General features: G+C 46.9%; 1 protein-coding gene across 3 annotated transcripts in view; it reads left to right on the top strand.

Moving 5' to 3' along the window:
* The window catches only part of DPF3 (double PHD fingers 3), a 307348-nt gene that overhangs the window by 51033 nt on the left and 233242 nt on the right, over nucleotides 1–23073 (top strand). Inside the window, exon 1 of one of the 3 annotated variants that reach the window (XM_045060176.1) lies at nucleotides 10434–11243. The exons of the other annotated variants lie outside the window; for them this stretch is intronic. The gene's annotated coding sequence lies outside the window, so the exon portion shown is untranslated. Of the gene's footprint in view, nucleotides 1–10433; nucleotides 11244–23073 lie in introns of those variants that run through there. 3 annotated transcript variants of the gene reach the window in all.

Raw genomic sequence — 23073 nt, 5'->3', positions numbered from 1 at the left:
CTCTTCTTTCATGGCCGTGGAAATTCTTGACTCTCGTTAGTTGGAATAAGGCCCTGGAAGGCTGGGATGGTGGTTGCTTGTACCTTTCTCATCCCAGGATCTAGCAGAGCAGGCATTTAATAAATATGTGTGGAATAACGAAGCAAATGAAACCTGCAAGCAGACAGTGCTCTTCCTCCCTAATTCGCTTCCGGCCCTTCAGAGTTGACGTGTTTCTCATTCTCTCCCTTGACTGCAGGCATTTGGAAAAGGCAGCAGGATTCCTTTCCCCAAATTCTTCAGTTTCAGGAGTTGGGAAACAGGCACAAGCTTGGCCTCGCTTGAGTGTGGAATGTACGGCCATGACAAATGTCAGTGTCATTTATTCTAGCCTCTTGTTTCTTTACCACTTCATTTTTGTGGCTCTAAGACCCTCTTTGGTCTTGGGAAGTAAAGACAAGTCTTTTTACTTTGCTCTCTCTCCTTCAGGGACTAAGTAACCCAGGGCTGGTGAATAGCCACTGATAACTCAGCCACATTTTTCTTGGGTGTCTACTATGTGTTCAGCTATGTATGGGATTTCCTTTAGCCTTATTTATACCTGAGGACTTTTCGTGAGTTTTTAAGATAGAGAGCAGAAGGCGAGAGTGCTATAATGGTTTAACCCAACACCGGGACATGTCCTATTGAGTTCTGGAGATAGCTATGGCTCAGTCACTGTTTTCAGATATATATCCTTTGAGACAATGCCTTTTGTGTACTTTCATAGTACCAACCACGAAATAGATACGACTTTCCCTACGACTCATTGTCCCAACTGTGTTCAGTGCAGATAGATTCGCTTGACAGCGAGACAAAAAAAAATGATGTCCTGCGGATCGTGCGGGGGGCCTTTATTTTTCATACTGAGAGAGAGAAAAATATCACTAACTTTTGTATCCCTCTTACTGCTTCAAATCATTATATCCTCCATGCTTCAAATCATTCATTGTTGGGGCCATTTGGAAGAAAGTACCACCCGGGAGAGGCCTGGTTCTGGGTCAGGAGTAAGGTGAAGACCAGAGGTGGTGATGGGCTACTCGAGTCACGTTTTAATTCCGATTCTGATCCATTAGACATCCCTCAATGCAGAGAGCAGGAGAAAATGCTGACGGTGCACAAAATATAGGTTGCAGGAGCAGAGTTGTACAAAAGTGTTTGTCAACTCGGAAAGGTCAGACCGCACTAGCACTTAACTCTCAAAGTAACTGTCCCTCGGTCCCTGTGTGCGGCCCTACAGTACAGAGGGCACACCCGGGGCCGTCAGGTTGCGGGTGCTCATTTCCTTTCTGGGCAGCCATCCCAGTATAACAGATACTTATACATATTCTGTCCTCATTTTATCTAATTACACACATCTCTGGGGGATGGGGAACAGGTTTGGATCATTCAGTTTTAGGTCAGTTATGCACAGGGTAGCTGAGATGAACACTAATCTATAGAGTTCTGTGAAATTGGGAAAGTTCCCATAGTTCCCTGGTCCAAAGCACACCAGGGGGCATTGTTTGCCATCTCAGGGCCCTAGATCCCAGTCAGCATCAGAGGAGGGATGGAGCCTGGCTGGGTCGTGGGGCTGAACCTTCCGAGACCCAGCTAGCTCTTGCTACCCTTTGAGCAGTAGGGATTCTTGCTCTATTATTTGGTGACCTGCCAAACGGAGGGGACCCAACAGTGTGGGTCCTTCTTCTGGCAATCATTTGCCCCCCAGTACCCAATACCTGCCTGGAATGGGTTCAGTTTGCTGAGAAATACAGAACAAAAGGTGCTCTGACTGATGCAACAATCTTTATTATTGCCCAGTGTTGCCTGGAGTTTCTGTCTCCTTTTTTTTTTTTTTTTAATTTTTTTTTTCAACGTTTTTTATTTTATTTTTGGGACAGAGAGAGACAGAGCATGAACGGGGGAGGGGCAGAGAGAGAGGGAGACACAGAATTGGAAACGGGCTCCAGGCTCCGAGCCATCAGCCCAGAGCCTGACGCGGGGCTCGAACTCACGGACCGCGAGATCGTGACCTGGCTGAAGTCGGACGCTTAACCGACTGCGCCACCCAGGCGCCCCTCTGTCTCCTTTTCAACCCAGATCAACTGGTCTGGACAATATAAAAGCCCTGAAATGTCCCCACCTTTCTCCAAGACCCAGATCGGGCAGACTCGGGCCACTTCCTGGCATCCCTCCTCCAGGCTGTATTGTAGCTTTTGAAATCCCCAGGAAAGAAAAGCCCACTGGTTACCCTTTTATTTTCCTTTGGCTTTCTACTTCTTATTTCATTTCTTGACTCAGACCTCAGCCTCCCCAGCGTTCTCTGAGCCCCAAAGAGAGGAATAATCCACGCAACGCCTAATATCAAGGTTTGCATCTCCAGCCCAGGCTTCCTTCTGACCTCTTGTCTCCCTCGTCCTTGCCCTGTTGACATCTTTTCCTTCGCCTTCTGCATTGCACCTTGATCAAAAAGCACTGAAGGGGCATAAAAAGAAGGGAAGAGTTTTTGCTCTGTCACCAGGAGGGCACACTCAGTCTCGTGAATGTGGGAGCGGGCAGGGGGAAGGAGGAAAAGGTCAAAGCTTGCACACAGCAAACCGGGTGAGAAGAAACACGGGGTGTGAGGTTACTCTGCACTAAATGAGCGGTCCAGCCCCTGAGGGGTCTGTGAAATCAGAAAAGAGAAAGAGCGTCCTGTGGTTGGGGTGTCAGAGAAGGTTTCAGGGAGGAGGTGGCTTTGAGCTGAGTATGGAAGGACAGTGGATCTGGTCAGGCTCAGAGGAGCAGTGGAGGGTGAGGTGGAGAAAGACAGGCACGAAAGGAAAGTGAACGGAGATCCGGGAAGTGTTTGAGTAATTCCTCAGAGAATCCCCTTCCTCTCTCCGGGAAGAAAGGCCAGGTGGGCAGGCGTGTGTGGAGGGGAGCAAGTGGGTCTGTTTGGCTGGTTGGGAGTGGGAAGGTGGTCCCTGAACTCGCCCGGGGCCATGTTGCTCTGAGTGGAGTCCCATTTTGGCAGCCAATTCTTGGGAAGTGCTTGGAAACTTTGGAGGCCAAGGGGGCCTCCAGGGGGAGGCTGGGTTGTCCTCCTGAGTCCCTCAGCAGGAAGCATCGCCCACCTCCAGGGGCCCCCTGGCTAAAGTTGAACTGAATCCTCCTTCTTGGTTTCCTTGGTAATACGTTCTGGGTCCTTTTCAGGGTACTTCCCCAAGGGGTGGGGTGCAGAGGGCACACTGGGGGGCCTTCACTGGTGTGAGCCCCCTATTTTGTCAGGCACAGGACTGCCCTGGCCCACTCGTGGGCAGATTTGCTTAGCAGGGCAGGATTGTGGGGGGAAGCCTGTCCAAGTGGTAGATCTGAAACTCTCTCCCCCTTTGCATCCTTCAATCACCATGCCCTTTCTTTCAAAACAACAACGATAACCCATAAATGGTATAAATACAATATACAAATCCAGTCGAGGGAGGAAAACATAAATGCTGACCCTCGTAGCGCAGTCAAAGCCCCGTGCCTCGAGGATTAGTTTCGTGGTTCAAATCGGGGGAGGGAGACTGCAGGTCTCTAAGACAGTGTTTCCTTCTGGGAGGACTGAGGGAGTTTGTTCTGCAGATGGTGCTTCCCCATGGCCACCCAGGCACACGGGCACCCCTGTTACCCATTCAAGTGCCCACCTACATGTTGCCTACTCCCCCCTGCAGGAAGGCCTGGGGCCCAGGGAGCTAGCTTTCAGGGGGAGGCGGGGCGTCAAGCCCAGTCGTCGAGGTTCCTTAGAGCCTTGGGCTCTGACAGCTCACACACTCTGTCCCAGGGAGAAGCAGTGTGGCAAGCAGGGGCTGTGTGGCCTATACCTTGAATGCAGGCTCTGGAGCTAGAGAGTCGGGGTTCAAATCCAAGGCCCGCAGGCAGGATTCCTAACCCCTCTGTGCCTCGGTTTCCTCATCTGTAAAGTAGGAATGATAGTTTCTGTCTTTAGAGTGTTGTTGGAAGAATTGAATAAGTTAATATATGTCAAGCGCTTAGGAGAGTTGGCACGGGGCGCCTGGGTGGCTCAGTGTCTGACTTCGGCTCAGGTCATGATCTCATGGTCCGTGGGTTCGAGCCCCATGTCGGGCTCTGTGCTGACAGCTCGGAGCCTGGAGCCTGCTTCAGATTCTGTCTCACTCTCTCTCTGCCCCTCTCCTGCTCACACTCTATTTCTCTCTCTCTCAAAAGTAAATAAATAAACATTAAAAAAAAAAAAGAAGGAGAAGAGTTGGCACACATTTACCTTCTTAACTGGATGTTCACAGGGACCCTGTTTTTCTTTAAAAAATTTTTTTAAAAATGTTTATTTATTTTTGAGAGAGAGAGAGACAGAGCGTGACCAGAGAGAGGGAGACAGAGAATCCGAAGCAGGCTCCAGGCTCTGAGCTGTCAGCACAGAGCCCGACACAGGGCTCAAACCCATGAGCTGTGAGATCGTGACCTGAGCCGAAGTCGGACGCTCAACCGACTGAGCCACCTAGGCGCCCCTGATGTTTATTTTTTTAAGAGCGAGAGACGGAGCGTGAGAGGGACAGAGGAAGAGGGAGACAGAGAATCCGAAGCAGGCTCCAGGCTCTGAGCTGTCAGCACAGAGCCCGACACAGGGCTCAAACCCATGAGCTGTGAGATCGTGACCTGAGCCGAAGTCGGACGCTCAACCGACTGAGCCACCCAGGCGCCCCTGATGTTTATTTTTTTAAGAGCGAGAGACGGAGCGTGAGAGGGACAGAGGAAGAGGGAGACAGAGAATCCGAAGCAGGCTCCAGGCTCTGAGCTGTCAGCACAGAGCCCGACACAGGGCTCAAACCCATGAGCTGTGAGATCGTGACCTGAGCCGAAGTCGGACGCTCAACCGACTGAGCCACCTAGGCGCCCCTGATGTTTATTTTTTTAAGAGCGAGAGACGGAGCGTGAGAGGGACAGAGGAAGAGGGAGACAGAGAATCCGAAGCAGGCTCCAGGCTCTGAGCTGTCAGCACAGAGCCCGACACAGGGCTCAAACCCATGAGCTGTGAGATCGTGACCTGAGCCGAAGTCAGACGCTTAACCGATTCAGCCACCCAGGTGTCCCTGCAGGGACCCTGTTTTCCTATCCATAAAATGGAAAGATGTACTAGCTGATTTTTTCTCCCCACATTGACATCTTAAGGAAAATGAGATAATAAGTAAGAGAGCCTCTGATTTCCTTAGAACAAAGAAGTTCTAGAACTCTATGGCATTATGATTATTCTTTTTTACTATTAGAAGAAATGTGCTAGGAGACTTGGAGACAGGTTTATCTATAGGATGTCTTGCCCAGGAGTTCGGATTATTGCATGCTACTTACTCGGTGCTGCTATTGGGTCCTTCTGAGAAAGAAAAAGAATGTCCCAGATGCTGCAGAACAACACACAGGGGTGAACTGACTCTGACGTGACTGGTGACTGAACTCCTGGTTTCCAGGCTCTGCTGCCTCCTCCAAGGGGGAGGAAGGTGCTTCCTTCCTGGGTGAGCTCCGCCCCTTCCACAGCTGGAAGAGGGCTTGAAAGTCCTTCGGACCAAAGTGGGTGGCGTTAAGAGTTGGTCTGTGCACTCTTGCCAGGGTGGGCGCCTTTCGCTTCTGTGGCCCTTCCGTCCCGGTGGGTGCGTGTATGCATGTTCCTAGCACACGCTTTTGGTAGGCAGCACTCTGTACTTGACAAGCTGGCATTCCACACTCCAGATCTTCCAAACACCAGACCCCTATGTTATTTTTAACTGTCCAAAGTTTTTTCCACGTGGTGTAATTGATGGGACTCAGTGGCCTAGTGAGAACCTAAACTTCAGTTCATTTTGCAGCCCTTGAATGGGCTGGGTCTGATGACCCAGCGGAAAACCACCCTGTTTTCTGAATTGACTGTTCTAAATCTTCCCGCCTGCCCTACCTCCCCCCCCCCCCCCCCCCCCTTCGTCTCTGGGGAAAAGAAGCGTGCACAAAGATAACCTGAGCTCGCCTGTTTCTGTGGCTCCAGATAGGAGGGAGGAAGATCGTTTCTGTCTGTGACCTTCTCCTCCCTGCTCTCTCTGAGTCCTGCTACTGAGGGACAAAGATACATTTCCAGGGAGATGACAGGAAGGGCACTGAGAAGGTTGGTCCTCAGTCATTTCTGGCCTCTTTTCCAGCCCCCACGTTCCCTGAGGGGTAAGTCACATTCTCATCATCCTCTGGGGACAGTCCTGGACAGATGCTTTTTTTTTTTTTTTTTTTAAGAGAGCCTGAGATCTTGTGTCTGGTGACCGCTGTTCTTGTGATAATGGAGAAGATTCTCAGTCACCCACGTCCAGGAGAAAGTGCACCATTTCACTCTGGCCTGTCATTTACGTCACAAAGTCTCCAGCTTGTGTCTTTTTTTTTTTTTTTTTTAAATGTTTATTTATTTATTTTGAGAGGGAGGGAGAGAGAATCCCAGTCAGGCTCTGTGCTGTCTTGTGCAGAGCCAGATGGAAGGATTGATCTCACAAACCGTGAGATCATGACCTGAACTGAAATCAAGTTGGTTGCCTAACTGACTGAGCCACCCAGGCACCCCTCCAGCTTATGCCTTGTTTCTCTGTGTTATTCACAAGTCTCTCCAGACCACAGTGCACTTGGCATTTTTCTTACAGTAGTAGAACAAGTATAATGTACCACTTATTATGGCACTGGATATACAATGACATGCATATCCGATATGGACCCTATCTTTACAAAGCTTATAGTCCAGTTGGGGAGATGGGCACTAATCATATACATATGTAAATAAAATTTGGATCTATGTTTTGTTGTAAAGCCAGGAGAACGGAGGAGAGTATGGAAGGGAACACTGTTCTGGTCTAGTGTATTGAGGGAAAGTTTCCTTGAAGAGGCAACATTTTATCCCAGGCAGAGAAATGGCACACGCAAAGGTCCTGTGGCACATTAGAAGGAGCAGGGAAGGCTGTTGTGCCTGGAGAGCCAGAGAAGGAGAGAAAGTAGAGCTCATGGTATGGTAAGAATTCAGGAGGGGCCAGAACACAAAGGACTTGATGGGAATTTTAGAGATGTGTATTTTTCCCTATGAGCAGTGAGCAGTTACAGAAGTTTTAAGTTAGGAAGTGGCTTGGTCCAGTTCACGTTCTAAAAATCTCCCCCTGGAAATACAGGGAGGTTTAGCATGATGCCCTGGGAAGGACGGGACAGGTGAGTTCTGAGGAGACTTTTCTGGGCAAAATTTAGAAAATAAAAATAAGATATGAGCATGTACATGAAGGACAGGGCATGAGCCGGAAAAGGCCGGGACAATGGAGTTTCCCCTTTAACTGCTTTCCTCCTTCGTATCATTCCCAGTCCCATTTGGTAGTTTAAAGACACTGACACCCCATCCCCTACCCTGGACGTTTTTGATTCTCTGGAGAGATTGATTTTCTTCCCAAGTAGCATCTGCAGCACTTTGGTCCCCTCTGCTGTCCCTGCTGCTTCTTCCAGACTGTTCCTTTGGGCTTCTCAAGGTGTGGACTATCTACACGAGGCACACCTGTGTGACTGATGAGGCGGCAGACTTCTGGGCCTCCTCGTAGACCCACCAAACCAGAATCTCGGTGGTAAGGCTGTGCACTCTCTTATGCCTCCTAAAGCTTGAGAACCACTGTTCTTGTAGCCCTGCACCTGTAACAACAAATGTAATGATGCTTTAACTGTGTGTGTGGGGGGTTACATGTGGACCAAGTGCTTTGGAGGCACAGATGGTCTTCTTTAGGCCTGGCAACAATGCACTCCAGCAGACAAGGATCTGGTAGCCGTCCTTTCCTAGCTGATGCGGTTACAAAGTGACGGAGCTGGTGCCTGCAGGAGGCTCAGCGCTGCACGGCTGCCCCCAAACATCGCACTGTGCCTTTGTTTCTTCACGCCTCTGTTTTGTTTTGTTGTGTTTGTGTTTTGAGAGACAGAGAGAGTGGGTGCAAGTGAGCAAGGGGCAGAGAGAGAGAGAGAGAGGGAGAGAGAGAGAGAGAATCCCTGGAGGGAAAGAGAGAGATGGGGGAGAGAGAGAGGGAGAGAGAGAGAAAAGGGGGCTAACCCGAAGTGGGGCTTGTGTACACCCAGAGCAGGGCTCGAACTCACAGACCATGAGATCATGACCTGGGCCGAAGTCAGATGCTTAGCGACTGAGCCACCCAGGCCCTCATGCCTCTGTTTACAAGGTGAGGTGAATCCTTATAATTTCCAGATGTAGTTCCTTTAAAAAAAAAGATTCAGTACCTTTTTGGGGGGAGGAGGTAGTTCATGAGATCCATCTAGAAAGTGAGTATCTAGTTAGTACATGAAAGGGTGGAATTAGGTGGGTTTAAATTATTTTAGCTTTTTAGTATGGAAGATAGCAAACCTACAGGAAAGTAAACAGAATAGTATAAAGAACATAAATCCGTCACCTAAGTTCAACAGTCGTAACGGGGACAGGGAATGGTTCAGTCAGGCTTTGCCCTGTGACATTCTCATTTTTATGTCCATTGAATGAAATGCCTGGCGGAGCCTGGGTGGCTCAGTCAGTTGAGTGTTGACTTTGGCTGAGGTCACGATCTCACAGTTCATGAGTTCGAGGCCCGCATCGGGTTCTGTGCTGACAGCTCAGAGCCTGGAGCCTGCTTCAGAGTCTGTGTCTCCCCCCTCTCTCTCTGCCCCTCTCCTGCTCTGCTCTGTCTGTCTCTCTCTCTCTCTCTCAAAAAATAAACATTGAATAAAATGCCTGATAAGAGAATGGGCAGAAGGATCAGACAAGATTGTAAAGTACCCCTACCAGCTAATGACCAGAGAGGGAGAAAGCTCTTTTGACTCAATTTGTCCCTTAACAGTACAGCTCATAGGCAAGGCTAGAGCTTAGAACTGCAGACCTAGGAAATACCTTGGAGATCACTGGTGGTCTCCCTTACTGTCGAGATATGGTGGCAGAGACCTGGCAAGGTCTGGGATAGTGGTCAGGCCTCACACAGCTAGGAAAAGCACAGAACTGGGCTTGAAACCCAGGTCCTCCAGCCCTTCCTCCCTTATACCTGCCTCCCTTAAAATAAGTTTTTTTGGGGGCGCCTGGGTGGCTTGGTCGGTTAAGCGTCCGACTTCGGCTCAGGTCATGATCTCACGGCCCGTGAGTTTGAGCCCCGCGTCAGGCTCTGTGCTAACCGCTCAGAGCCTGGAGCCTGTTTCAGATTCTGTGTCTCCCTCTGTCTCTGCCCCTCCCCTGTTCATGCTCTGTCTCTCTCTGTCTCAAAAATAAATAAATGTTGAAAAAAAATTAAAAAAAAATAAGTTTTTTTTCCTCATTTATTTAAAAATTTTTTTTTCAAATTTAGATATATTTAGCCTATAACATTGTATTAATTTCAATATATTAATTAATATATAATTAATTATGTATATAATAATTTCACTATAACATAGTGATTCGATATTTATATGTATTGCAAAATGATCACCGAAATAAGTCTGACATCACCACGCATACTTAAAAGATTTTTCTTCTTGTGATGAGAACTCTTAAAATCTCCTCTCTTAGTAACTTGCAAATACACCATTATTAACTACAGTCACCATGCTATACCTCCTATCACCAGGACTTATTTATAACTAGAAGTTTCTACCTTTTGGACACCTTCACCTATTACCCTCCACTACCCTCTGCCTCTGGCAACCACCCATCTGTTCTCTCATTCCACGTATAAGTGAGATCATACAGTATTTGTCTTTCTCAGTCTGACTTACTTCATTTAGCATAATGCCCTTGAGGTCCATCCATGTGGCAAATGGCAGGATTTCCTTCTTTTTTATGGAGGAGTAGTACTCCTTTGTGTGTGTGTATACAGACCACATTTTTGTTATCCATTCATCCATTGATAAACACTTATGTTGTTTCCATGTTTTGGCTATTGTAAATAATGCTGCAGTGGATGGGAGCGTGCAGTTTGTATTTTCATTTGCTTTGGATAAATACCCAGAAGTGGCATTGCTGGACCATAGACTAGTTCTATTTTTTCATATATATATTATATATATATAAATATATAAGTATATATAAATATATAAAATATACATATTTATTTATTTTATTTATAAATATATAAAAATATATAATATATAAATATATATTTAATATATATGTTATATATAAAATATATAATTATATATATATACACACATATATATGTGTGTGTGTGTGTATATATATATATATATATATTTAAGTTTATTTATTTATTTTGAGAGAGAGAGAGAGAGAGAGAGAGAGGGGGGGGGAGAGAGAGAATCCCAAGCAGGCTCCACACGGCCCAGAGCCCAATGCAGGGCTCCGTCCCACAAACTGTGAGATCATGACCTGAGCCGAAATCAAGAGTGGGACCACTCAACCAACTGAGCCACCCAGGCACCCCTAGGGTAGTTCTATTTTAAATGTTCTCAGAAACCTCTACTCTGTTTTCCACAGTGGCTGCACCAGTTTACATTCCCACCAACAGTGCACACGGGTTCCCTTTTCTCCACCTCCTCGCCAACACTTATTTTGATACCTAGCCATTCTAACAGGCCTGAGGTGGTAGCTCATTGTACTCTAGTGTTTGTTTTTGTTTTCGCCCCGATGTTTTCCGGCATGAAGCCACGGGAGACAGAACCCCTATGAAAAGCTGTCCGGAGCCCTGATGGTTGAAATAGCAGTATTTGGCTACCTCAAACCTTGGCTTCCTCCTTGTGAAAAAGACCCTTAGTGTAGCCTGGAGTTCTCCTGGTCTAGCTAGAAAAGAATATACCTGTAAAATGAGTACTGGAGGAAGTGAGGGGACTGCGTGTGCATTCTCCCTTGGCTTTGCCTTCGCTAAAAGTCTAGAAGTTCTAAGGCAAAGTATGACAAGATAGTGGGAACCATGGGGAAGGAAGGTAGAAGAGAAGGAAGAAATCAGTTTCACCGGGCAGCTTCATGGAGGAGGCGAGGCTGAAGGAGGCCTTGATGGGTGGGCGGAATCTAGGGAGCTGAGGAGAGAGAAGCCTTCCCTTTAAGAGGGGAATCAACCTCTTAGCGTGGCACATCAACCAAGAATTATTTAGCACCTCCCGAAGTGGAAGGCTCTGTGCTTCATGCTGAAGAGGATACTGAAAAGCAGAACAATTTCTGTTCTTCAGGAACTTCCTGTCTAGCTGAGGGACGAGACCTATGTTGAATATCAATATAAGTTGAAGACTCTAAGACTCTGAGATGCAAGTTAACTTTTAAGGTAAGCCTAAAGAAGAGCGCACCGGAAACCGAGAGACGAGGTCCAAAGGAGAACACGGTAACCATGCCAAGGGCCGCGGACCCAGTGTCTTCTGTGTATGTGGCCGTGAGCTAGCTGCTACAATAACCGCATCATTACAAAGCAGCCTTTTTTTTTTTTTAATTCTTTTTTTTTTTTTTAACGTTTATTTATTTTGGGGACAGAGAGAGACAGAGCATGAACGGGGGAGGGGCAGAGAGAGAGGGAGACACAGAATCGGAAACAGGCTCCGGGCTCTGAGCCATCAGCCCAGAGCCCAACGCGGGGCTTGAACTCACGGACCGCAAGATCATGACCTGAGCTGAAGTCGGGTGCCCAACCGACTGAGCCACCCGGGCGCCCCACAAAGCAGCTTTTTAAAGTAATAATTACACTAGTTCCAGCTTCCATCTTGAACACCTACACTCTGCTCAGCAGTCTTGTGCTGTGTGGTGCACACACATTAATTCATTTAATCCTCCCGGGAAGCAGATAATGTTAACTAGTTTATAGAGGAGAAAACTCTAAATACTTTAAGCAACTTGCCTAAGACTCCGAGGCACAAACCTGGGTCTGTCCATGCAAAGCAGGTAGGGGTTCAAAAAGGCACAGTGTACATGGCTGGGTAGCTGGGAGAGAGAAGGCTGGACAGGCAGTGAAGCACCTGGTATAAATATCAGTGTGAAAACTTTGGCGCTGATCCTGTAGGTGCTGGGGAGTTATTTAAGGTGTGGCAGGATGGACGTTGAGGGTGATTAATTTGCAGGATGGCTTGAGTGGAGAGGCCATGGCAGGAACACAGACCAAAGCAACTGGGGTCTGTGGTGGTGGGGGCGGGGGGTGGCGGCGGTGGGAATGTGCCTGGTCAAAGCAAGTAATGAAAACCCTCACAGCCCATCAAACTTAATTAAGATCAAATAAACACTCCGGCAAACCCATCTCACCCCAAGTAAGGATAGAGATTCCAGATCACTCCTAGGGCCTTAATGCTGGTTTCAATATAGCTGCAGGGACAAAAAGCTTCATCGATATATAATATTTGTAAAATATGTGTACGCTCTGCATTGATAGGCTCCCTTACACATTTACGGTTTCAGCCCTCAGCTAGGTCCTCGGTGCCCCATCATAACCTCTTTTCTGAGCCTTTTCCATTTCTTCTCTTCGGCACTTGTTCCAAGGTTTTCCATTTACCTGAAAACCCACTCCATCCTCTCGCTCTGAACAGATGATTTCACCACTGACTTCTTTAAGAAAATCGAAGCCATGAAGCAAGGAACTTCCTTGTCATTCCTGCCCCCTGCCTCCTTGTGGCAAAAGCCGCTTCTTCAGAGGGGCCTCCTCTGAGCACTGCACTTGATGCTGTCCCTGCAATAGTTGCCCTGGTGTATTACCCTGGTATGTGTTTTTCATAGTGCATGCAACCATCAGAAATTATCTTTACGTATTTGTTTGTTCACCTGTCTTTAGTGTGCCTTTCCCCTTGGAATGTAAGTTCTGTGAGAGCACAGGCCTTGCCTGTCTTGGCCACTGTAATATCCACGGTGCCTAGTATATAGTAAGTGCGTGGGACATGGAAGGTGCTTAAAATAGAAAGAATGAGTAAATTCCCATGGCTTCAGCCAGTGCTCACAATTCAATCTTCTTTCCTCCTGACTATCCTATTGCCTACTCCATTTCTCCTGGGTATTCTCTTTCAAACTTATATCCTAAGTGAATTCTTCTTCTTTCCCCAAAGCTGCTTATTCTCCTCAGTGTTCACTATTATTTGAGTAAAAATCTCAGAGTCATCTTTGGCTCCTGTCTCTCTTCACCCCTACTTTGTCCCTGAGTCCTGTTAACTTGACCTTGGCAGTGTCTCTGGACTCTGTCTCCTCCTCCATTTACCTAGGCAATATTAGTGCTCATAAGGACACAGGCAGGAGCTTCCCAATTGACTTTCCAGCTGCAGTCTGTCCCCATGTCAGGCTATCCTTGCCCACAGGGAGGGCTCTGCATAGTTCAGTTCCTTTATACCACCAGTGGCTCCTAATGATTATAGGATCCATCCATGTACCCATCCATCCATCCACCCATCTGCCCACCCACCCTCCCATCCATCTGTTCATCCACCTATCCACCCACCCACCCTCCCATCCATTTGTCCATCCATCCACCCACCCATCCATCCATCCATCCACCCATCCACCCATCTGTCCATCTGTATGTTCATCCACCTATCCACCCATTCATCCATCCATTCATCCATCCATCCATCAGTTATTTACTGAGTACCAACTCTATGCAGCTCTGTGAGAGGTGCTAGGATAGAGAATGGAGAAGACAATGCTTGCTTTCAAATAAGTTTTCAGTCTTACAGGTGGGGACAGATAAAAATAGTCAGAAATCATCCAAGTGTTACAGGTGCTTTTTATTCATTCATCAAATATTTATTGAACTCCCACCATGTGCCACACACTGTAGGTGTTGGGGACACAGCAGTCAACAAAACAAAGTCCTTACCCTTGTGAGACTCACATTCTAGTGGACAAATGCACAGGTATAAATGCTATGGTGAGAATGAAGTGAGGTAAAGGGTATACCTGTGTGAGTTTGCCCCCTTGCACGCTTGTTCAGAGATGACTTCAGTCAAGGTGACAATTGAGCAGAAACCTGCAGGACTGAAGGGAGTGGCGCTTGCAGGTGTCTGGGGGAAAAGAAAAGCATTCTAAGCAGAGGGAACAGCCAACACCCTGTGCTGATGCCCTGGGCTGGGGATGTGCTTTGAGGAGTGTGTACACAAAGCAGGGAAGGAATCCATTCTGCCTGGAGGGACTGGGGACACTCCTTGGAGGAGGCTGCCAAACCACCTAGCCTGACGTTCACAATTCAGCTCATTCTGACATTGATCCGTGGACTCGGCTTGAGTCATGCCAGAACGGGGACTTCCAACCTCCTGGCCTTTGTGTGACATTCTCTGCCAGGACTTCCCCTCTGACCCCCACACCTCTGCCTGATGACCCTCTCTAGTTTCCACTTGCCCTTCAAGGTCTGCGCCTCCTTCAGGCAGAACCACTGCCTGTGGCTCCCATAGTGCTTTGTTTATGCTTGCAGAGCCCATACATAGCAAGGGCACTTCTGGTGAGCTGTGTCTATGCCAGTCACCTCCACCTGCTAGAGCTCCTCACTGCCTCCAGCACTTTGGTCTCCAGCACTCTGCACTGTGTGAGGCACACAGTAGGTGGTCTAATGCATATCCAAATTTCACTGGAAAGGAACCCATTTTATTACCAGACCACTCTATATAGACATGTAGGCAGACATACATAAACTTTTTCTACATATCATCTGCTTTTTTCCCCCTGCAGTACCAAATGAAAGCAACAGGGTCATGAAATTAATTTGTCACTCTGGTGCCAGCTTCACTCAGCTGACTCATGGCCTGGGATGGGATTTTAAACATGTGTTTCTCATCTACGTGCTAATTTCTCTTTTCCTTGTCGGTCATTTCTCTTACCCTCCAATTTGTGGGTAGTAACTGCCTTCGGGTCTGTGACACCTGAACTTCCTCCTACGTCCTCTGAATGGATGCTTTCCAGCTTTGGGCTGAGAAGGAGGCAGGTGGACCCTGACTTAGGAAGGGCGAGAGGGAGTAAAAATGAAATGAGATTTCCTTCCTTGTCGAAATGCATTAGAGCATATTTGTTTGAGAAAGGCCTGAAGTCTATCTATATTTTGTTATGAATTGAATCATACGTCTTTCAGAGGATTCTGTGATCTTCCCTCCATAATGGAGAGATAAGAATATTTCCATGTATCCTGAGATTGTTAATGCAAATATTTATTGAGCACTCAGTACTATTTTGGGTGATGGACATAAAGCAATGAGCAAAATGGGTGAAATCCTTGCCTTCCTAGAGCTTACATTCTAGTGGGGCGTACAGATGGTGGCCTAAGTAAGTAAATAAATGAGGTGGTGGCTGGGCGCCTGAGTGGCTCAGTTGGTTGAGTGTCCAACTCTTGATTTTGGCTCAGGTCATGATCTCATGGTTCGTGAGTTCGAGCCCCACATCATGCTCTGCACTGACAGTGTAGAGACTGCTAGAGATTCTCCCCCTCTCTTTCTTTCTCTGCCTCTCCCCACTCTTTCTCTCTCTCTCTCTCTCTCTCAAAAATAAGTAAACGTTAAAAAAAATGAGATGGTGGTAAATGAAGGCCACCAAAGCAGGGAGTTGGGACAGGGGATGTTGGGGGAAGACAGTTTAAAATAAGGTGGCCACTGAAGAGTGTCATTTGAGGGTCATCTGGGAGAAGCAGATTCAAGGCAGAGGGAGTAGCAAGTGCGAATCATGGGTGATGTTTTGAAGGGTGGCAAGAAGGCCAGTGTGGCTGGAGCAGGGCAAGACAGAGGGAGGGTAGTATGAGGACTTTGGCTTCTCTTTGGTATTGGGAACCCACTGGAGGATGTTTATAGTGTCACCCTGGCTACTGAGTTGAGAGTAAATGGAGAAAAGCAGGGGCCAAATAGGGGACAAGTAAGGAGGCAGTGGGTGGGAGCAGGGTGGTAATTGTAAAGGTTGTGGGAAGTGACTGGATCTTGAATACATTTCATAGATAAGGATGACAGCATTTGCAAAGAAATTGGAAGTAGGGTCTGACAACAAGAAGCATCATGGGTGACTCTAAGGTTTTTGGCTCGAACACGTAGAAGAATGGGATTGGTAAGATGGTGAGAGAGTGGAGGCGGGTGTGTGTGGGCTCAGTGTTGCCCTTGGTTGGCTTGAGATGCTGATTTGACATCCAGGTAGAAATGTCCAATAGGCCGGGGCATTGTTGGGCCTGCCCCTGTTGGACCTCCATCCAGGGAGGAGATTAGGAAACTGTCTAGAGGGTCTTGTTGGGACCTGGATGGCAAACTGGTTGATCCATAGGCACAGGGAACTATCTCCGGGCTGTGCCATTGAGTTTAAAATAATAAAAAAAAAATCATTTAAAAAAGCATGTTTGGATTCAATTCAAGAAATATTTACTAGCATTAACTATATGCCAGGCAACATGGTAGGTGCTGGTTGTAATACAAGAGTAGGACTGAGATGGTTTTTGCCCTTTGGAGCTTAGAGTCAATGGAGAAAACTGTGTAAAGCACGCATTTTTATTAGAACAATGGTAAATCCACAACTAATATGAGAATAGATCCTATATCTTGATGAATAAATTAAAACACTTACTCATGACACTCTATTTCCATTGTCATGATAAAGCAAGAAAATTGGAAAATGTAGTTTTCCAAATGGAACTTTTTTTGCTTAGAAATTTGATTTGGAAGTCCTTGTGACCAAGTGCCGGTATAAGTGACCGCTGAACAATGCTAAACATTTTCCCATGACCAAGCACTTACATAGGAGGCCCGTGGTTATATAGATTGTATAAGTCATCCCTGGCAGGGAAGTTTTGTTTTTAAAAACTGCTACACTCATGCATGCTATTCAAGTTTTACTTATTTTAACCTCAAAAGTGGATGAGAAACTTTTGCCAAAGTGGCAGCAAAGGTTACAAAAATTCTGATACGAATATGACACCAGTGGGCCTGGAACATTGCGGCCTGGTTGCCCTATTGTCTGACATCATTTACTCACCTGGTAGTCTTTACCATTTTGGTCTTTGTGTCCCATGAACTGGGAAATTGGATTGGGGTAGGGAGTTGGGTGGTTTCCTCTGTCTTGGCATCAGATCATGTCTTTCCTTATTTTGGACAATATCCCAGGTGATTCAGGGATGTCTTGGAAAATGTACTCCTGACCCTAAGTCTTGGAGGGTTGGGAAGGATACATCTAAAGTGGCTCCTTGTCTAGCATGAAAACTCCGTGAAGGTGTCAATTTTGTCTTGTTTACCACTCATTCTCCAGCACCTGACTCAGTGCCTGGCACAAAGTGGGTGATTGACAAGTATTTGTTGAATGAATAAATGAAAGGTGCCTCCCACCCCACCGGTCAAGCTGTTCTGTCTCTAGAGCGAACAGAATCTGATGGTAGTTGACTTTGAACAGTGGTGTGTGGGAGTATTTCTGAGGCCCATACCTTCTGTCCTCTGGCAAGGGTAAGGTCAGATAGAATGGCCTGGGCACCTGAATATACCAACAGACTTGATGGGTGATTCTAGAAGGTTTTGGGGAATGGTGTGGGGGTGGAAGGAAGCCACAGAGGACAAACGAAGTTAGACTATGATAGTCAAAGGGAAGAGTTAGCCAAAGATGGGGAAATGCTCAGGCAAGAAGGTTGCCAGCTGGGGGCTTATCTTAGCTTTTGGGAAATATCCCTACCCTTCCACACCAGGATTTATTTATTTTGAAATAAATCCCAGACATCATTTATTTTATCTGTAAAAATTTCAGTATGTACCTGTAAAAATAAAGATTCTTTTAGAAAATACAGTTACAATCTCATCCGAGTTAAAAAAAATTTTGTTCAATGTTTATTTATTTTTGAGAGAAAGAGAGACAGAGCCTGAGCAGGGGAGGGGCAGAGAAAGAAGGAGACACAGAATCTGAAGCAGGCTCCAGGCTCTGAGCTGTCAGCACGGAGCCCAATGCGGGGCTTGAACCCAGGAACCCGAGATCATGACCTGAGCCGAAGTTGGATGCTTAACTGACTGAGCCACCCAGGCACCCCAACAATTTATTAATATTATAAAATATCCAGTTAGTGATGACATACATTTCTTTCTTTATACACACACACACACACACACACACACACACACACACACACACATATATTATTGTTTTAGCAGTATTTAAAAAATCACTTCATTGGTTTAATGGAAATGTATATTTGTTAGTAAAAATTCAAGCAACACAAAAAAATAACAAGGTGAGAGCAAAAATGGACCAAATCCATTAGATGAACTTCATTTCAGATACCTTTCCATGCGTATGTTCACACAGAACAAAGAGAAGATGGGTATAAATGCTGTCACAAATACTTCTTTATATTAAAAGAATTGCTAAGTGTTATTTTAGAGCTGAAAGGGCACCTAAGACTTTTACATAGCAGATCCCTGGAGGGCAGGGCCATTCCTCAGTTGTGTTTATACACCCACCTCCCCATCTTTGTGCCCCAGGTGGTCCATAACTATGGTTTGAATGGAAGGGGTCCTTAAGAAATCACTCAGCTGTCTTGTGGAATAGGATGGCCCATGAGTTGAAATCACTTGCTGAGGTCCGACAGCTAGTGAGGGCACATGTTGGGCTGGGCATCCTGTTTCCTTGCTCTTTCTCCAGCCTGGGATTGAGCTGTGGAGCAAAGTGGGGCCGTGCACCAGCTTGGAGTCAGACGCCCCTGGGCTTGGTTCCGCTCTGGATCTTTTCCCATGACTTAGTTGCGGTGTGACGTCTCTTACCCACGCAGCTTTCCTACCTCAGAGGGCTGTTACGAAGAGTCAGTGAGATAATGCTTAAAAAGCTTATGGCATAGTTCCTGGCGTGTACCAGGTGCCAAACAAACATTAACTGTGGTTGTTGTCATTATTTGTGTCGTCACGGCAGCAGCAGTACTAATAGCATGATTCTTTTCTTATTCTGCTGGAAATGTCAACTGGAACTCAAAGGAAGCCCAACCCTCCCCCTCTTCCCTTCCCCCTCCGCTCAGGTTCAGATGGAACCCAGTTTATAACTTTGACTTTCGCTTCATTCCTGCCATTGGGAAGGAGAGATTATTACATGTGGGAATCCTTTTCCTGTATTGCGCCAGTTTCTGGTTGGCGGATTATGTTTAGTGGTCAAGGTTCATGTGTCTTCTGCCTATACGTAGTTCAGCGGTGCTGCCTTAACAAGAGCTTTGCAAATAATTATTCTAAGCTCTTCAAATAGAAACCTCGGGCAAAGGGCTGGGTGCAAGACGTCTGGCCTTCGGTCTGCTGAGTTAGCAGCTCTTTCAGGGCCCTCCTCCAGGCCCTGGGTCTGTCAGGTCACTAATGGAATCTGCTGGAAGCAAATTAACTCACGAAAAAAGGGCTAACAAATCACTCCAGCTGTTGGTGTCTGCCCCAGGATGGCTGGCACTCTCCTGTCCACACGTAAGTCCTCACCCCACATTTCATGGCTCTCTTGGGGAGCCCCACTTTCTCTTACATGGTTAGTGAGGAGCATAAAGGCTGCCCCGGAATCTCAGCCCCCCACAGCATAGCTATGGCCTGTGCACGTGAGAGGGCCATCTGTGCAGCCCGACATGCCCTCCTGTGTGGGCGGCTTGCGAGCTGGCTCCATGTATTATTCACACTTCTGGGTTCGGGTTGGCTTAACCATTTGCTCCAAGTCGAGGCTGGGAAAAGGGGGGCAGGTGGGGAGAAAACAGATATGCTCTTAAGCCTGGGCTTAGTCTCTTCTTCCCTGGTCAAACGTGTGCTCTTTCGAAAACATTATCTCCTATGGGGTGGGATCCAAGCTCCACATGGGTCTGCCCGGTCCCCCTGCATTCCTCAACTGTAGCTTCCCTCCCCAGCGCCCCTCAAAGCTTGGGGGCCTTCACAAAGCAGACTGGAAGTGGCCAGTCTACCACCGTGAGCCTCCTTCTTCCCCTCCTTCCTCACCCCTCTTGGGTCCCCCAAAGTTGCCTCATGGATCCCTGAGTAAATTGAGGATGTTCTGGGAAGTGTGTGTGTGTGTGTGTGTATGTGTGTGTGTGTGTGTGTGTATCTGTCCATCCTGCTGGCTGTAACAGGAGTGATAAGAGAAGATGGAAAGATGCTCTCCTGCCCCAGAGAGGGGGAGTCCGGGGAGAGGGTTTCGTGGAGCTGGAGAACCACCAGCAGCATCCTGTGATACCTGCAGAAGAGAATTGGAGTAATGGAACTGGGCTGTGGGGGCAACTGGGGATGTATCTGGGATGGAAGGAGCCCTAGACATCCTCTCCCTGTGCCATAGGTGGAGAAAGTTAAGAGGAGTCATGCCGTGCCCGAGGCCGTCACATTGAGATGAGCTATGTGAAGCCCCAAAGAATAGGCCAGGCCATAAAAGCCACTCATTACTATCTTCTGTCTTTCCTTCCAATTCACTCTGCTCTTTAGTAGCAGTGGGTGATCTAGACTCTAGAACATAAGACTCCTGACATTCCCTAAGAATAGAATTTACACCTGGGTGCTGGTGATTTGGGGCTCCTGCTAATAGTTCATGCCTTAAACCATTAAAAATTCCTGAGGTAGGAAGCCCCCCCCCCCCCCCCCCAACAGCAGCTGTTGGTGTCTTGGTTCACTCCTTGGTGCTATCTTTTCTCCTCGCCTAGGGACCAAGGGTTGTGGGTGTTTGCTTTGGACCACATTTACACATGGGTTATATAGAGTCCATTGCCTCCCCTGGCCACCCCCTACTGTGCCTTGCCCAGCAGGACTCTGAGAATGTCTTAGTTAAAAGTCTCCCTGCAAACTGTAGAAACCTGTAGAAGCAGGGTGAGCCTAAGGAGAAGGTTCGTGGCTGTTATGGAGGAGGCCTGAGTGTTGTGTCTCCCAGGTGGCCAAGTCTTGTAGGCACAACCTAGAGAGGTCTTCACAGACCAGAATCACTGGAATGCATTTCAGTGTGTTGAACAGGGCAATGCTCCTTCTACAAACCATGCTGCCCTGGTCAGGTCACCAGTCTGTGCCTCAGTTGCTTTTTCTATAAAATGGGGCTAATAATAATAATAATGATCCATTATCTCACCAGGGGTAATGATGAGATGCCGCATGTGAAATCTCTTTAGAAAGAAGGCAGAGGGTGGGCTCAGTTCCTACTTCCCTCATTTGTATTATTATTATTATTATTATTATTATTATTATTATTATTAGGTCACGGCAAATAAACCATTTGAAATTTATCTCATTCATCTCAGATAAAAAGGTAGAGAGGTAAGTTATCTATCATCTTTGCTTAATAAATCAGAGCCATCGTCACTGGGGAAGTCAGAGCTGGAGCTGGCAGAAGCTGGGCCTTGGGCCTCCCAGTTTGGTCCGCCTGCCTCTCCTGCCCATTACTTTTTTATATTCCATATCAAAGTCTCCATCGTTCTTTCAAGTCCTGTGTAGCCTAGGCTCTGATCATCCGGGGACTGCACAATTCTTACTAATGTCAAAGGGGAGGGTTTTCTTAGCCTGCTTCCCTTCGTTTCTACGTCAGTGTCAGGATGGAGAGGGCAATAGTGGAATTGGAAGGACATCTGTGCCCCAAAAGGAATGCATCTTGGTCTGTTGCAAATTGGGGTTCCCCCTGGTGACTTTAAAGACAGTGAGGAGTGAAGTGTGACTGGTAACTGATTAGCTACAGAACTTCTGTGACTGGGAGCTTTCATTTCCGGGTCAGGATGGAATATGGACAATTAGACCCCGCTGCCTGTCTCTGCCAAATACCCGGAGTCCAAAAGACCCAGAACGTGTATTTTCCTGCATTTCGGATCCCCGATCACTGATTTGCTGAGAGCAACTGTATCTAATTTTATTCATGCAAAAAGCAGGTGTCGGTGAAAAATCCTGTAAACGAATCGGATATTCCTATTGGCCTCATCACTCCAACGCTGTTTTTTTTTTTTTCCCCACTTCTTTACTAATTACTTTGCAACTGGTGAGGGCTCTTTGAGTAACCTCAAATTCTCTGTTTCTCAAGCTTCCAACTGAAATATTCTCTAGATAAACACTTCAATGATGGAAGCGGTTGGTGTCACTGGAAAAGCCCATTCTTTAAGAGAAGAAGATGATCTTAATAATTGGAGGGGCTCCAGCCTATTGGCTGGTTCTGTGAATTCGTGTGTGCTGGCCAGCGATAGGGACGGCGGAGTGGGAACGGGAGCCGGGTCGCACTAGTGCAGAACGGCAGCCTTTCAGCGGCGTTTCTCAGGCTTTGCTTAAGCCAGTCAGGTCAAGAAGCCTGAATCATTCTCCTGGTCTTGAAGCTCTGTTTCTGACTTAGTTTTGCCTGATGCGGCTTCAGACTCCTCTGCGAAGTGGGTTGCAAGGAATTGTCCTTTCTCAGCGTGGTGCGTTCTGGATGAAATGACCTGAGTGTTAACAGTATTACGATGAGAGTTTGTAATTCTTCGCTAAAAGGCAACAAGATGTTTCCAAAATCTACCGGCTTACTTTGCATAGGCATCGGGACAAAATGCCACACTTGGGGAAAAATAAAGGATCTGAAGGTAACTTTTTCATTTTATAATTTTAAACATTTAAAAAGTCACATGCTGGGGGCGCCTGGGTGGCGCAGTCGGTTGAGCGTCCGACTTCAGCCAGGTCACGATCTCGCGGTCCGTGAGTTCGAGCCCCGCATCGGGCTCTGGGCTGATGGCTCAGAGCCTGGAGCCTGTTTCCGATTCAGTGTCTCCCTCTCTCTCTGCCCCTCCCCCGTTCATGCTCTGTCTCTCTCTGTCCCCAAAAATAAATAAACGTTGAAAAAAAAATTTTAAAAAAAAAAGAAAAAAAAATAAAAAGTCACATGCTGGTTGTAAAAAAAAATGCATAGAAGAAGTGCATGAAACAAGACAAAAAAGAACAACAACAACAAAAGACTTCTTCTCTGCCCATTTTGCTCCCTACTGTTAAGGACATGGTTGTTTTTGTTTTGTTTTGTTTTTTGTTTTGTTTTTGTTTTTTTTGGCATATCCTTCCAGATATTTTCCTTTTTTAAAATTTTTCTTTTTCTTTATTAAATTTAAAAAAAAATTTAAATTTATTTTTGAGAAAGAGAGAGAGAGAGAGAGAGAGAGAGAGAGAGAGCGAGCATGAGCAGGGGAGGAGCAGAGAGAGAGAGGGAGACACAGAATCCAAAGCGGGCTCCAGGCTCTGGGCTGTCAACACAGAGCCCGATATGGGGCT

The sequence above is a fragment of the Felis catus genome, chromosome B3 (genome assembly GCF_018350175.1).
Source record: "Felis catus isolate Fca126 chromosome B3, F.catus_Fca126_mat1.0, whole genome shotgun sequence".
NCBI classification, from domain to species: Eukaryota; Metazoa; Chordata; class Mammalia; order Carnivora; family Felidae; genus Felis; species Felis catus.
The sequence above is the reverse complement of the archived record's forward strand: the minus strand, read 5'-3'. Positions and strand labels throughout refer to the sequence as shown.